At 44.1% G+C, this 16,381-nt stretch overlaps 1 protein-coding gene across 10 annotated transcripts in view; it reads right to left on the reverse strand.

The window, feature by feature from the left end:
• satb1b (SATB homeobox 1b) overlaps positions 1 to 16,381 on the reverse strand; it is a 123,932-nt gene that overhangs the window by 92,793 nt on the left and 14,758 nt on the right. The gene's annotated exons all lie outside the window — the stretch shown is intronic.

The following is a 16,381-nucleotide window of genomic DNA, read 5'->3' on the forward strand; positions in this document are numbered from 1 at the left end:
CATACTTGGGCACATTTTAGTTCACTGTGTGTTTTTATGTGAGTTTTGGCTCCGTGTCAGATGGAAGACCTTTGGGACTTTGCGATATATCGTGGTTTCTTGCGATACGGATCTTCCATCAGTTACTACTGCGATAGCGATCATTTGTCCGTGTATTGTGCAGTCCACACTCGTCAGAAACACACTCACAGCTGTGGAACTACTACTGCTTTGGAAGCTTTGTTTATATAGTTTTATATCGATTTCATGAACTATTTTACAATTGAAAGCACTGGTTAATGACACACTATAAACGTGGGCCTGTTGGAGACAAAGGCGCAGCATTAAAGTGTTGCATGGAACGTTTTTTGTCTGTCGCACCCCTTTGGCCTTTCACTGGTCAACCGCGTACCCCCTACCTCAAGGGTGTTATAGTTTATTTTGAAAGTAATTACTTAAACATGGTATTTGTAAGAAAAAGGACAATGTTGTGGTCAAAATAAACCTAAAATTCTCCCAAAGCAACACATTTTACTGAAAAATATAGCCTTTCCTATAAAAAATGATGTTACATTTTCCCTTTTTTTCAATCTGAAATAGTTCCAAGTACCCCCTGTTAGGTCCACCCCTGGTTGGGAAACACTGGCATAGAACCCAAAGTGAACACTTGGGGACTTTTACAGTTTGATCACAGAAGTGAAAGGAGATCTCCTGTCCAGGTCCCGTCTCGGGGCGCAGAGTGGTGACGCTGGTAGCTGTCATCCCGGCTCAGCTAAAACAAGTTGGGCCGCGGTGGCGTTTTCGTGCAGCACTAATGTTCCTATTTTTCAACGCATGTTTTATGTATGTGCGCGTCCCTCTGGACCCGCCGTGCGCAGGGGGCCAAACAAGCCCCAGTTTTAGTTCAAATACATTCATTTGCCGGAGAAATTCCACTTGGCTGAGCACGGTACACGGCCGTGCTGCTCTGCACGCAGACACGCGGCCCGAGCACAGGCATTATTCTGAGTCAGTGTGTGCAGCCTCATGTGGAAGAAAATACAGAATACAAGGCAGGTGCACAGTAGCAGGGTTTAAGCCGGCAGCAGCAAGGCCAATTCATGCTTCTTAATCGCGCTTAAATTACCAGGTACCATATAGTTTATGCTCAAACACAAACGATTGATCAATGTATTATTTCTAATTGGAAAGAGGAATGAGAGGAAATTTAAAAACTAGACGTAGCGTGTGCAGTGGCGTGTTTGGGACCACATTTCTCGTATTTTCTATGAACTTATGGAGTGAAAAAGTTGTAGAGGTTAAGCACCAATTAGATCTGAAAAGAAATAGAACCTTCAGCTGCCGTGAATACAACGCTAACAACGCTAACTGCCACGTTGTTGCTTTGTCATGACATCACGCACATATATATCCTCTATTGCGAAAGAAACTGAGATTGAATATGTTTATTGGACTGATGCCCCGTGGAAACCCTGAGTAGGTCAAAAAAAAAAAACACATTTGCTGAGCTAGTAATCGAAAGTTAGAGAGGAAAAACAGCAACTTCACAACTGCTTATTTCTGACTTTTTTTTCCTTTTTTTTCACCACTTTTTGTGCTTCGTAGCCTGAAGTTGATGCCCACATTGCGGTAAAACAATGGGAAGGATGCACCAGGTCCGTGCACTGAACTAGAACACACGGTCAAAGGGAGTGAAAAGAGCAGATTCATCCACCCCCACTGCAAAAGATCATAACTCCCCTCATTCATAACGCGCAATGAGGCAACTAATTCTGCAAGAATGGATCCATGGAAGAGGGGTGTGTGTGAGGGGCACAAAAATCCAGGTCAGGGTTTTTAAATGACCCCAAAACACAAATATTTGAGTTATTACACAGAGGGGGGAAATGACAACGCTGCGAACATGAATCTAAAGATGGGGCTCTTGAATTGAGAATAGATTTTTTTTTTTTGCACTTAAAACATTGCACTCAAAATGCTATCACATATCTTATTTCAATTAAAACAATTATATAAATCCAACTTGAGAAAGAATGTCATTCCACTGGCTTTGTTTTTTTTTTTTTACTAGGTAAATCAGAATTACTCAAATTAGGGTCATATGTTCTTATATAGAATTTGAATTCATCAAGATACTCTTTTAAAGCTTGTCGACAAACCTGAAACGCAACGCTTCAGCACTGGAGAGCATACACGCCACCTGCACCGCGTCTCCTCTTCTTCAAGTTTGGCCAGGGTTAGAAAATAACCCCCAAAAATCCCCCCCAAAAGAGTAACTCCACTCCGGCTAGCAAGCTCTCCTCTCTTTACGTGAGCATGGCCGCAAATGTGCAAAAAAACCAAAACAAAAAAAACCCAACCAAAACAACAACAGTCTCGGCGCCTCGGTCAGTGGGAAAACAGCGAGGTCGCGACGCACCGTGACATACCGCTACCGCTCTGCCGCCGCCGCCGCCTCTGTGCGCGTCGCTTCACCGCTCGCTTCCCGCTCTCCTCCCGCCGTTAGCTAACCCCGTCCGGCGGCCACGAAACGGCGAGACGCGGATTCACTCAACACGGGGGATGCCATCAAAGCGGGACTTGTGCTTTTTTTTTTGTTTTAGTTCGCGTCGTACATCCACGGCAGCGGCGGCAGCAGCACGGAAGGGAAGGCAGCCAGAGCGGTGCGGTTAGCAGCGGGCAGCCGACGGAAGGAGCTTCTCCAGCGGGCTGCCGACACCGAACAACCCCGTGTTCGCCTTCACCCGCGGGGCTAGCGTGCGGAAAACGAGAAAACAGGCTTGTCTCTCCTTTAGCTAGGTTGTATTTTCAAAAGGGGGGGGGGGGACAATAACAACCCACAGCGTGCTCCCCTCTTCTCCTCCTCCTTGCTAACTCGCGTTGTTGTGCACGCGTCGGGCAGTAGGTCGCGGGGAGCAGGTCCGTTTCAAACAAGGCGCTGAAGTGGGGGAAAGTGGGTCCTTGGAGGGTGTTCGTGGACGCCAGGCGGAGGCGGAGGCGCGGCGGTGAGTCCCGGTGCTTTGGGGGGAGACGGTACTAGCGTCCTGTCCGGCTGAGGCTGCTCCTCTCCTGCCTCCTCTCGCCCTCTCGCTTCGCGTTCACTCCGCTCTGTCCCCATTAAATGATTAGTTGTATTGACTCATCGCTGCCTCTCCCGCCTCTATGCGCTCGCCGCTCGCCGCGTCTCTCTCCTCTCCTCCAGTCCGGTCCAGTCCGCCGCTGCTACCGCTGCGAACTACTCTTCCCCACTTCCAGCCTGGCTACCTGCCTACCTACCGCTTTCCCCTTTCCTCCGCTTCTAATGGCGCGCTAAAGAATATTTTTTTTTGGGGGGGGGGAAGAAATAGGAAAGGAGGGGGGGAATGTTTGTGCGAAGGGATGAGAGAAAGGCAGTAAAAGCGGCGCGAACGCGGGCGGCACGGGCGGCACGGGAAGACTTCTGTGGGGCCTAAAGTCCGCGAGGGCCAATAAAGTGGTGAAAGTGGACAGGCTGGGAGAAGAAGAAGTCACACACACACACGCGCTCACGCTACCCGCCGCTGCGCGCACGTACACACACGCACGCTCGCACACACACGTACACACACACACACACACACACAACAGGGGGAACAGCTGGTGCGATCTCCGGCTGCGCGCGTAGGAATTTTTAATCAGCTTGATTAGAGCGGGGCGCGCGTCCCGCATTTATTAAAGAAGGGGGAGGAGGCGTGCACGCGCTCCCCGGGCATGGCCTCTCAGCTGTGTGTCTCTCAGCTGTGTGAAGCTGGCCCCCTTTAAACGCACATTTATATAATAAAAATGTCGTTTGTGCCGTTTTCGTTTTTGAGATATTGATGATTTTGACGGACGCCTCCAGGGTCTAAAGTTTGTAATAGTTTAAAAACCGAACCAGCACAAATGGAAATCTTTACAGCACGAAGCAGCACAGATGGGGATCAAGTGTATGACACATTTTTTAGCTGTTTTTGGAGCTTCATCACAGACAGGGTGACCTCAGAGCTGTCCGATCATGAATCATTAATATCTCAAAAGCGATGACAGCACAAACAAAGATTTTTACAGCACAAACGTAGCACAAATGAGTGATATATTTCTATATTATTTTTTGCATGATGAGGGGCCAAGTTCACGGAGGTTCATTTCTCTCTCATCTGTCCTCTCATCTCTCCTTACTCATCTCTACTCTCATCTCTACTCCCTCCTCTCTCATCTATCCTCTCCCCTCTCCTTTGCCCCTTCTCTCTCCTCTCTCATGTCTCCCCTCTCTCTCTGTCTCTCTCTCCTCTCTCATGTCTCCCCTCTCTCTCTGTCTCTCTCTCCTCTCTCATGTCTCCCCTCTCTCTCTCTCCTCTCCCCTCTCTCAAGTCTCCCCTTTCCCCCCTCTCCTCTCTCCTCTCTCATGTCTCCCCTCTCTCATGTCTCCTCTCCCCTCTCTCAAGTCTCCCCTTTCCCCCCTCTCCTCTCTCCTCTCTCATGTCTCCCCTCTCTCATGTCTCCTCTCCCCTCTCTCATGTCTCCCCTTTCCCCCCTCTCCTCTCCCCTCTCTCAGGTCTCCCCTCTCCTCTCCCCTCTCTCAGGTCTCCCCTCTCCTCTCCCCCCTCTCCTCTCCCCTCTCTCAGGTCTCCCCTCTCCTCTCCCCTCTCTCAGGTCTCCCCTCTCCTCTCCCCTCTCTCAGGTCTCCCCTCTCCTCTCCCCCCTCTCCTCTCCCCTCTCTCCCCTCTCCTCTCTCTCCTCTCCCCTCTCCTCTCCCCTCTCTCATGTCTCCTCTCTCAGGTCTCCCCTCTCTCTCTCTCTCCTCTCTCATGTCTCCCCTTTCCCCCCTCTCCTCTCCCCTCTCTCAGGTCTCCCCTCTCCTCTCCCCCCTCTCCTCTCCCCTCTCTCCCCTCTCCTCTCTCTCCTCTCCCCTCTCTCTCCTCTCCCCCCTCTCTCCCCTCTCTCCCCTCTCTCCCCTCTCTCCCCTCTCTCTCCTCTCCCCTCTCTGACACACGTGGGGTGAAGGCAGGTGAACTTGGTCAGGAGAACCGGCAGTGTCTCAAGGAGTAAAAAGGTGAATTTATCTCTGTAGGATTTATATCTGACGAGCTGAGAACTAGTGTCGCTTTTACCATTTACATTTAACTAATTGAAAAGCCACAGTAACATGGGTCATAAAGTTTTCAGACCGATTTTATTGAATTTCACCAAAATCTACTGAAAAAGTTTGATCTATAAAAACAAAATGGGCACACATTACCCTTCATAGAATGGAAACAATAGATTTGTTTTTTTAGTTTTGAAAAATATAAAAAGTAAAGAATGAATTGGTCAGGAGCGCTGAATAAAAAGTGTCATTATTAGAATGTAAATGTAAAACACTTAAACACAGATGTTAGTTATTCAGCTAATTTTGAAAAGCTTTTCAATACTGCCAAAAGGCTGAATGTGACAGAAAGTAGTATGTCACTGTCAAATACAAAGCATTTATACATTTCTTTTGAAATGTTAAAAAACGCAAATCAAATCTTCACTCAGAACATGGCAATAACTGCTTCTTAATGTTCTGAAAAAATCTGAAAAACCTTTCCTTACACTGCAGACCCTTCCACTGCTCTGAGCCGGGTGGTCGCTGTGCTCTTTTCAAACACTCATGACACAGAAAGGAGCAGCCTTCACATCATTTGATTCATTCCAATAGCAGATTTATAACGGGTAAAGTAACTACATGGTGTCAGCTTTAAGCTTATACTAATCACTTGCTTGTGTATACAAAACACTTGGGAAAGAAATGTGGGGGAAATACATTTAAAATGATGAGAAATACATTAGTTGAATGTAATTAAAAATGAAATTATTCTATATTATTATCCTGATTCCTGTCAGTACAACAGAGCCAGATAATCTCAGCTACAAAAAGTCCTTTAATGATGGATCTCTAGTTCTTCACTCATCCCTTGTCCTGCTGTTCCTGGTCGACTGTAGTGCTGCGTAAGAGACTACGGTGGGACTGATGTGTCTAAACAGTAATAGACTAATCTGTGTTGACACTGACAACAGCAGCTGAACTCCGACGAGGTGAAACGCGCTGGAGCTCTGTTTGTCCAGCTCTCGTCGTGCTTGTTTTCATCTCCAGGCAGTGCATTAGTGTTATTACTTTGCAAATGTGCGGTGCCTTTTTTACTCAGGGCACAAATGTCCAACTGATGACACTCCTGCCGATACTCCTATAAACGTGAAATACAATGATATCCAACCTGCTTAGGATAAAACGTAAACTATTCCATAGAACACATGTGACAGAAAATGCAAATAAATGTACAGACAAAAAATATTGGGCCCAAAAATGTATTGTTTATCTGTCATTTATTGGACGATAAGTCAATACATTTATAGTAATTAAAGAGATGTCTTATCCGAAGCTGAATGGTATAATGAATATGAAAATAGGATTCAAACATTGGACACATCTAACAGACGCCCATGTCGTGCTATACTTTCCCACAGAGTCTTACTTCAACCTGTTACACGGAAAACTTTTCTACGGCGAGAAGACACTCGACCCGCTGTTCTACTGTCCTTCAGAGCTGAGTGTCTGAGTCCGATACGAGAACAAAACAGGAAACCACAGCCAGCAGGAAGTGAGCACACCTTTGCAACCAGACTGACAAACCAGCGAGCTTTACTGAATGGGTCAACTCAGGCGCTTAGACCTCGGCAGGAAGACAAGTGCAAAGTCAAATCAAGTAAGTAAGTGCTTCATTTGTACAACGAAATAGTGTTCAGGTGTTAGTCCTGAGCCGACGCGACTGCACCACCACTGTGGGTCAAGGTGAGATGCTGCAGGCGAACATAGACACTTGGACGTGTTCAACTTTTGTTGTTTTTTACAAAACTTCAGATATTTTCAGCGACAAATCTAAATAATGGATTGAACCATGTATGGTTTTAATACGGGACATATTAGTTATAAATATTTGCTCAGGGATTATTGGATCTTGTTTTAGTTTTCGAATCAGCTAGTTATCAGTGGAAAAATCAAATGTTTCCTTGTTTTTTGGGTTCAAAGCTCAATAAATCAGGCAGGAATCCAATATTGAAAAATTCCTGTGAAATGTTGTCGAGTCCAAGGATGTAAAGTGTGGAGTCTGTAGGAGCTACTAAAGTGGAGATGTTGCAGCAAGAGTGGAATAAACAAAAGCAGCCCTTAAGTATTGTAACATCTGCACATGCGTGTTTGTATCGCCATCGCTGACCATCACTGACCATCACTGACCATCACTGACCATCACTGACCATCACTGGACACATTCCGAGCCAATCTGTGCTTGAAAAACTTTTACCACAGTGTCATTCATTTGCTAACCCAGGTTGAAACAAAAACAGATATAAAATAAATAGAGTATTCAAATTTGTGTTGGGTGAAGTCTAGTTGAATTCAAATGTTCCAAAATGGAGTCCATGTTCTTAAAGGAAAATATCTTTGGCGATGGTGATGGAGAGGCTGAGGAGGGGAGAGAGCGTGCATTTGTGTGAAAGTCTTCAAATGGTCATTGATTCACAAGATAGTTCCTGTTTGGATCTGCACTTTGGTTTGATGAAGGGAGCCTGAACTGGTCAGACAAAAGCAGCTCTGTGTGCGGTGAGAGACGACAGCGCCCTAAACTGTTTCATCCACAAACACAGCCAACGACGCGAGCGGAGCGGCTTAGACGGATGGGAACGGCGGGACACCGGCAGCCAACAGAGAGGAGGAGAGGAGGCACGAGCCGGGCGCAGGACGCTGCAGGTGAAAACAGGGGGTTTTCGACGTCTTGGTTGTAATGTCAGTAAAAAAACAGACCAAACTCTCCAATCACGCTTTGTCGACTTGGGATTTTGTCTGAAATCGCTCCAACATAGCCTCGCTCCACCGTGTTCCCCACGCGTGTCCATTCACAAATACTGACATGTTTGGTAGCCACCAACACACAGAATCCCCCCGACAACACTCCGTGGAAGACGCCAGCCGCCAAAGTCCGCGGGGATGTACAGGCTCATACCGTTTGCTCCTACAAACTCTAAACGGTGGGATCTTTCACGGATTTATTGAGCTTTGAACCCATAAACAAGGAGATGTAATATTTACTAAACAAGATGCAAAATTCCTATAAAAAAAGATGCATTTAAAAGACGTTCTGTACATTATGGTGTGTGGAAAACCATGCAGCATAAAAAAATGTGTTCATTCAAGTAAATCACCGGTGCACGGGGGCCAAAGTGTGTCATCTGAAACACAGCCATTACCAAAAGCCACTTTTTAGGCCACAGCGTGAGACGACCTGTGTATGGACGAGTGTGAGGACCGGAGCAGGAAAGAAAGACGAGGAAAGAGTGAATATGGCTGCACAAGTAACCAAAGTTATTAATGAAGCACAAACACTGTAGTGATTCTGGAATATTGTCCTCTGAATTTACAGCTGTCTCCACACGTAGATATAAACCTAACAACATGCACGGCACTCTTGCGCTGCAGAAAAGTGATATTAATGGAACGAAGGATATTTGACCTTAAAGCCTCAATACCTGATTCTGAATTGTTACTTTTGGTCCAAACTCATCCCATCCCAACAATTCATACTGCATTGTCTGACATCCAAATTCTCACAGGGATGAGTTTAAAATCATGTTTCACAACGTTCAGAACAACACTCGCGGTAATGTAGCACAACACCACTATCTGCAAGTTCAAAATTGATTAAAAGGCTTTAAACAGTTTTTACAATATACTGAAGGACAAGCGTTATTCCAAAACTAAATCTGGTGTAGGGCTTTTCATTTTAGTACTTTTTACTTTTTACTTGCCAAATAACAAAAACCTGCCAATACAATTAACATTTCTGCCCTTCAGATAAGAAAAAATATCTTATGTCAAGTGTATAGAAATTGATTTTCTCATTTTAAGTGCCATAATAGATTTTTCAACTTGCCTTCTCAAATCAAGGGCAAATAAGACTGTAACTAGTAGTAGTTTATTTGAGCAATTTACATTCTAATTTTACATCATCACATCATGACACCTCAAAAGGAGTAGGCCGAAGCAAGAAAGCTTTTAAGTGCCTATACCCCATAGAAATGTAACTCATTTCTAGATGGCTTTTTGCCGGTTGCACTAGTTTTTACGTTTTAAATGGCTATTGCTGTCAGACAAAGTTATATCATTACGAGGTCTTGATGTTTCCAAAGTGTGCAGTGTTTGAAGCACGAGAGGTGAGGGTGGGAGAGCGAGGTCCTGTATGTGCGGTCGGAACAGGAAGTAGCAGAGTTTATTAGCCGCACCTTACCCTGCTTTCGCTGCTGGAGCTGTAGCTGTAGCTGTGGTTGGCTGTGGTTTGAGCTGAAGAGACTTTAACATCACGTTTGTACTTCTTTATCCACTCGGTCCGAGAACACACTGCAGCAGGAGGGCAGTCGTTTGAGATGCTTCAGAGGTGAACAATGTGAGACAAACATCTAAAGGTTGTTCCAATGCGCAATTTAGAATAGCTTTATAAGTGGCATATCCTGCCAAGCTGAGGCGTAAACACTGCACCACAGCTGAGATAGCTTTCTAAATAACATGTACGTAAAGAAAAGACAGTAAGGAGTGAGAGTCTGGGCAGGTGAGGAGTTTGAAATGGCCTGGGGAGCGGGAACAATACATTATAACACAGTGACAACAAACTTTCACTTTCTGCTAACAGCAGCTAACAAATCAACTCACTCTGAGGCATAGAATAATGGCCGCTGGCTGCTCTGCTTTGTGACAACACTACCATTCCATCACCATTGCTGTAGTACCTCTATATAGCCGCAGGACCCCCATTGGAAAGCATTGCACTTCATAGCCTGGTTTCTAACTTTCCTAAACTTTCTCGATATTCCTCCTGTGATAACACTTGGTTAGGCACAATTAAAGAAACCAGGCTGGTTTTTGTAAGATTTTTTTTTAGAAATCTCGTATACTAATGAGGGCCAGACTTTAATTGACAGGCCGTTAGCAATGGCTCCCGCGAGAGTCGAGTCTACAGTGAAGATCCCGCCCTTATGCCCTTTTTAGGAACATGCTCCGTCACAGCTGGGTAGGAGGAGTCTGTAAATCTGCCATTATTTCCCCCTCGTACGTAGTTATTATGGCAAACGGGGAAGAGTGAGGAGGAGTTGTCTATTCTTTTGAAGGGTCTATGGCGTAGAATCAAACTCATGTCATTTCATTGACAGGACATTTAACACAGACCAATATCTAATAGTGCTGCTTGGTTGATCAGGGGGCGGTTCCTGGTGGGTTGCAAAACTTTTGAACCAGCAGAGGAAAAACATAGAAGGCTCCCACAGCTGTGCTGAGGGCTTTAACTGGTTAGCTGCAAAAACGTTTTTGTCAAGTAAATCTAACAAATAATGACAGGTCTTGAAACTTTCATTCATTGTTAAATAGGGAGTCTGAAGTTTTATTTTTATTGACCTTTATTTAACCAGGATAGTCCCACTGAGATTAAGAATCTCTTTTTGAACAGTTTTCCGAGTTAGTTGGAGTTGGTACAGTCCAAATCCAGTGAAGATAACAGAAGAGCTGACTGAGAAACTTAACGCTCTAGGAGGTGAGCTAAAACTCTGGGAGAAGTGGGCCGGCCTAAGTTAGAAAACTCCCAGGTCACACTGAGACGTGTCCATCCCAGTGTTCAGAATCCCAACACTGCACGTGGTAAAAACTACTCAACATGGATCAACACAGAGGAACCTCAGATAAGTTTCATTTTTCCTTCTACATTTAGCGCAGATGTTTGCAGATTGTGTCCGACGAGTTCATGACATAACCGAACACAAAGAGACGATGCATCTGCAGGTGCGACTGACGTGTGTCTGGACGGTGATTCAATCTGGCACATCAAGCCTGTGCATAAAGAGAGAGTAACTCGGACTCACAGACCTTCATCCTACTCTCGCCTGCACCGACGTGTCAACATCACGTTCGTCTTCCTGATTTTTGCCGCAGAGTCGAGCCATTGTGGGCAAATTTCCTTTATTTCCCCCCCTCTCCCTGGCATGACGCAAGCAGCCGCAGTCATTTTCCAGCGCCGCGATTGCCCGGGCGCCGCTGCCGAGATAACCCCAGCCAGCAGGGCCTTTGGCTGGCACGGACAGCAGGTACACGCCGGTGCCAGGGCCGCTTTGGCAACACGAGGCGCCGCTGCGGAAACCCTCTGACATCAAGCGGGGCACGCGTTCAGCCCCGCGCACCACTGGACCAACACCGCTGATTATCAATTAACATAGAGAGAGAGGGGGGGACAGGTTCAGAAACAGGCGTGTTCGGCAGCGGCGCGTGGAAACAGAGCTCGCGCGGTGGCTTTTGGGCGGATTGTTGGCGGCGTCTGTAAAGGGAACATGAAAAATGGCACAAAAGAGGAGTAAAAAAACAATGTAGTATCTGTAATGTTTGGATTCACGTGCGTTTAAGCTCATTCTGGTTTGGAATAAAGCTGCTGCAGTGGGGAGTTGGTAAAGCTAGTAATGCTGCCATTTCATTGTTTCTCTTTTGGCAAAGTCGCGCAAACTAAACGTGTCTGGAAGTCGTCTAATAAAAACATCATAATGTGAAGGCCAGATGCTGCAGGTGAATGGGGGAAGAAAGTTCCATTTGGAGATGTCAATTGGAAATGGACATAAATATGAGGAAAAAAATTGTCATGTCATGTCATGTTTGTTTTTTTTACATAAAAAAAAGTCATTTTATACACAAATGGCCTATAATTAAATCTAGATAATGGATAGAGCCATACTGTGGTTTTATGTAGTTGATATATTAGTTAATAAGAATTCCTCAGTGGGGATTTTTTGGTTTGTTAACCAAATAAATAAAGGAGCGGAATCGATAATAAACTGGTAATTAGAAGACAAAATTTAAAGTGAGCAGACCCTCTCCTCATCAGGTCAGAGGGTTGCTCTAAAGTGATGGAGCAGTCTCTGCTATGCTGCTGCCTCCCCACCACGGACAGGCAGCAGCAGAATTTAAGCACCATGGTCTTACCCCACCTCAAAATTAAAGAATGCAAATAAATAAATAAATAATAATAATAATAATAATAATACTAAAAAGAAAATTAACGACAAATGTAGAGGTGGATATTAGCCAGGTAAAAACACTGCTTGATCAAGTGAGCAGACCCTCTCCTCATCTGGTCAGTGGGTTGCTCTGAGGTGATGGAGCAGTCCTTGCTCTGCGAGTTGCCTCCCCAGGGTCGGGCAGCAGCAGAGTTTAAGCCCCTGGTCTTACATCCACTTCAAAAGGGTATTGAACTTATAAGTAAAAATGATTAATAAATAAATAAAATAAAATTATAAGCATTGTATAATTGGAAAGAAATGTCTATTTGATTGATTTTACTATTCTATATTTTTGTTGTATGACTATTACTATTAATATTATTATTAGTATCTTTTTGTTTTTCTTTTTTGTTTTTTTTTGCTCCTTTCTATGTTGCCAAACTCTCCTTCTCTTGTGTTTCCCCTATAAACATATCCAAGTCGCACTTAGCATTTCATACAGGCACGCACACACATGCACACATGCGCACACACACACACACACACGCACACACGTAAATGTTTAAGGTAGCACTTCTAACTTGTGCCCTTTTTTTGTTGTTGTTGTATAGAATTTGTTTTATGATTATTATTATTATTACACGTCAGTGGACTTGTCTACTGTTTTTGTATTGTTCGTCTGCACTACCTTAAATAAAAAAAAAAAAAAAAAAAAAAAAAAAAAAAAAAGAAGACAAAATTTAAAAAAAAAAAAATCTAAATGCACTTTGTTGTTTTTGGGTTCAAAACTCAATAAATCAGGCGGGAATAAGACACTGAAAAAAGATAAAAAATATCCAAGTCCAAGCCTGTAAAGTGTGCAGTCTGTAGGAGTTACTAAAGTGGAGATGTTGTTCAGAGAGAGGAAACAAAACCTTTGTAACGTCTGCACAGGTGTTTGTCTTCCACAAAGAAATGACTATATTTGGATTGCAGAGTGTTTCAGGTTCACAAAAGTTATGATATAAACATTATACTTTGACTAAAGGAACAGGCCAACGTTTTTCCATACTGAGTTATGACCAGACAGGTACACATCAACTCGTCTAAGCTCAGGTAAGGAAACGGTGGCCTGTTCCTTTAAAAACAAAGATGTTAACGGAGAAAGCTAGAGACATGTCTCAAACTCAGCCACTGCAGGAAACATCAGTTTTCACCTGAAGCGTCTTGTCCATAAACAATGGCCTGTATTTCACACTGAGCCATTAGTCTTTCAATCCAACTTGGTTATGGTAATGTACATGGCCACAGCTGCCCTGGGGTAACTGTGCCAATGGTCCCCTCCGATCGCCATCAAAGACTCACTCACACCATACACAAGCACAGGAGAGGCAGGATAAGTGTCTTGCCCATGGACGCAAGCATAAGTCAGAGCTGCAAATCCGAACTCACATCTATTTGCCGACTTTTGCATCAAGGATTTGGAAAAAAAAATACGCAAATGGACTTTACAGGGCTCACGTCTTCATTCCTTCATACAGGAGTAAAAACACTCCCCATCGTTTCACTGCTATGTTCTTTATTTTCTCTTTATTGAAAGAGCTGCACAGTGAAGGCGAGGATTTTGTGTCATTTTGCTGGGAAACTGTATATTTTTGTGAAATTGGGCTAAAAAAGAAAGGAGTATTAGGATGAACATAAATGGCTGGAAGCTGTGCCCCACAGCGGAGAGTTTAGAGCCTCGGCTGAACACTTTGATTCTCTCTTAACAGCGCGGGAGTTGTGTGATCCTCTGTGTTTATCATTATCTATTTCATTATTTTATGTTTTTTAATTCTTCTGCTCTACTGCTTAGAATGTGTTTTATTATTATTACCAGTGGTTGAGAATGGTTCTGCAGTACTTTGGAAACTCATTTATAAAAATGTGCTAAATAATAAAGTTGTATTGATTAAAGGAACAGGCCACCGTTTTTCCAAACTGAGATATGTTCTTACCTGAGCTTAGACGAGTTGATGCATACCTGTCTGGTCCGGCCGCTCCCAATGTATTCCTATAGCTCCAAATGGGGGTTAGGGTTAGGGTCAGTTATTAACCCTAACCCTAACCACGCTCTTCCATGGGCACAAAGACCAGACAGGTATGTATCAACTCGTCTAAGCTCAGGTAAGAACATATCTCAGTATGGAAAAGCTGTGGCCTGTTCCTTTAACCGGGTTTGAAATGTGGGGGGCCGGAGTTGTGGTTAACTTTGGGGTTGCAGCCTGAGAAGTGGTGACCTCTGACCTTGAGCCAGGATCTAGTTAAGGAGGACCTAGCTGGAGCTTTTGTCTTCATGGCATGCTTTAGTTATTGGGGAAAGGCCGACTCGTTCCCGAAAGGCTCCGGGAATGGAGGACCTTGACCTTCTTGCTGTGAGGCCTGTGCCTCTGCACTCAAGAAACTGTTTACCTGAAGTTTGCGTCGCCAACAGCCGCAGATCGTGCATTAAAACCTTGAGTGCACATTACGAGCGCCTCACGCAGCTGGCATCGCCTTCTCAAAACACATTTACGTCGGCGAGGGTGAAACGCGGTGATTAATGCCATTATGAAATGATAAAGCCAATGTATCGCGTCTGGCTCGGGCGCCGGATTACGCTTTTATTCCCCGCGCCGACGTAGGTGTCATGATGCCTTCGCTGACTGCTTTTTAAAACGGGCATTAATACGATTATTTGGATTACTAAAAACAAATTAGCCGTCGGGGCACACAGAGCGCCTTTCTTCGAGTGCCTCCCACACCGCGGCGGTTTTATTAGCGGATTTAATAATGAGTCGTGTCAAAACAAGCCCTCGCAAGAAGAACACATAAAGAGAGGACGGGTTCGTGAGAGAGAAATGAACGGCAGACGAAACAAAGGCGCTGTTGGGAGACAGATCAGGCACAAATGGTAACTTGTTTGCACACTTGTTTCCCTTGGATTAGGGCTTGAGTAAAGTCAACTTCACTCGGCAAATAGCAATAAATAAAAAACTAGGCCGAGGAAATGCATTATTAAAGTTAAAGCCACGCTGCGGAACATTCCAGGTTGTACAGTATGCTGCCACAAGAGCACTTGAACATGAATGGGTTTTAAAACAGAGCGTTTAGAAGGACCTCGTGTTTATTTAAACTGTCTGTGGCTTTTGGCCGCACTCTTCACTGTGTAAAGAAAGAATCTTTTTAGCATTTTTTTTACTATAAATAAGTATTTTGATCAACAAAATCAAGGCTATAAGAGAGAAGGGGGCTGCCCTCCCCACACACCTTGTTGCATTGTCTTCACCTCAATGGAAGATGGAAGTAGAATATAAATGAGTCCCCTGTGCTTCACTCTGCAGCTTCTCAAAGCTGTACATTGTGAGGGGTTGTGGGATTGTGAGAGTTAGAAACAAGTCTGGGCCCAAAACTAATTATTTCACAGTTTGAACAGGAAAAATGAGGAACCCCCAGCTTTAAAGCAGTGTTTCCCAACCTGGGGGTACTTGGAATTATTTCAGATTAAAAAAGAAAGTGAATCTGTCAATATTAATTTCAATGGAAGTTAGTTCCAATGATGTTTTTCAGTAAAAGGTTTGATTTTGATAATATTTTAGCTTCATTTCAAACACAACACACTAATAAATACTGAATAATCCTAGTTTAGTTGGTCACTTTGAATATTTACAAGATCCTGATGGTGGAGTGTTCTCTAGTACAAATACTCAAGGGTTACACGGGACTAAACATTTTGGGAACCACAAAGTACAATGTCAAGACTTTTTTTTGAGTGAAGTCAACTCATTCAAGCTCATTACAATCAACTAAAGGAAACTATGTTAAGCCAGCATGTCGTCATAAAATTGCAGTTCTAACTTAAAGGTGCATTACGCAGTTATCAAATACTGTGTTCATGCACACGTTTGTAAAGGCAACTTCAGTCAATAACTGAAGCAACAAGAAAATAGATCAAGACCATGCGTTATTAAACTTAAATCAAACTGCAGTTCTAACTTAAAGGTACATTACACATCTCATCGATCGTGAGACACAAGTGATACTTCTAGGTTTTTGAATGACTGTTAAATGACCCCAAGTCCGGAATGAAGTGGAATAGAATTAAATTGTAAAAAAAAAAAAAGTTCCTTTGGTTGTAAACTAGCCTGGACGGTACAAAGAAAGAATCATCTCAATTTGGTCAAAATAAGTTAAAATGACAGTGCCACAAAATGGAAGAAATAAATACAGTAAGCAGGTTTGAGTAAAGCCAACTTAAATCCGCACATGTAACAAACTAACCATGTCAAAAATGCCACAACACGTCAGGAAACACTTTCGTGGAGATCTGCTGGATTTAGATGGTCCCGCCGTGTGGGAAGGGGAG

Source organism: Gobius niger (assembly GCF_951799975.1).
Source record: "Gobius niger genome assembly, chromosome: 8".
Taxonomy (NCBI): Eukaryota; Metazoa; Chordata; class Actinopteri; order Gobiiformes; family Gobiidae; genus Gobius; species Gobius niger.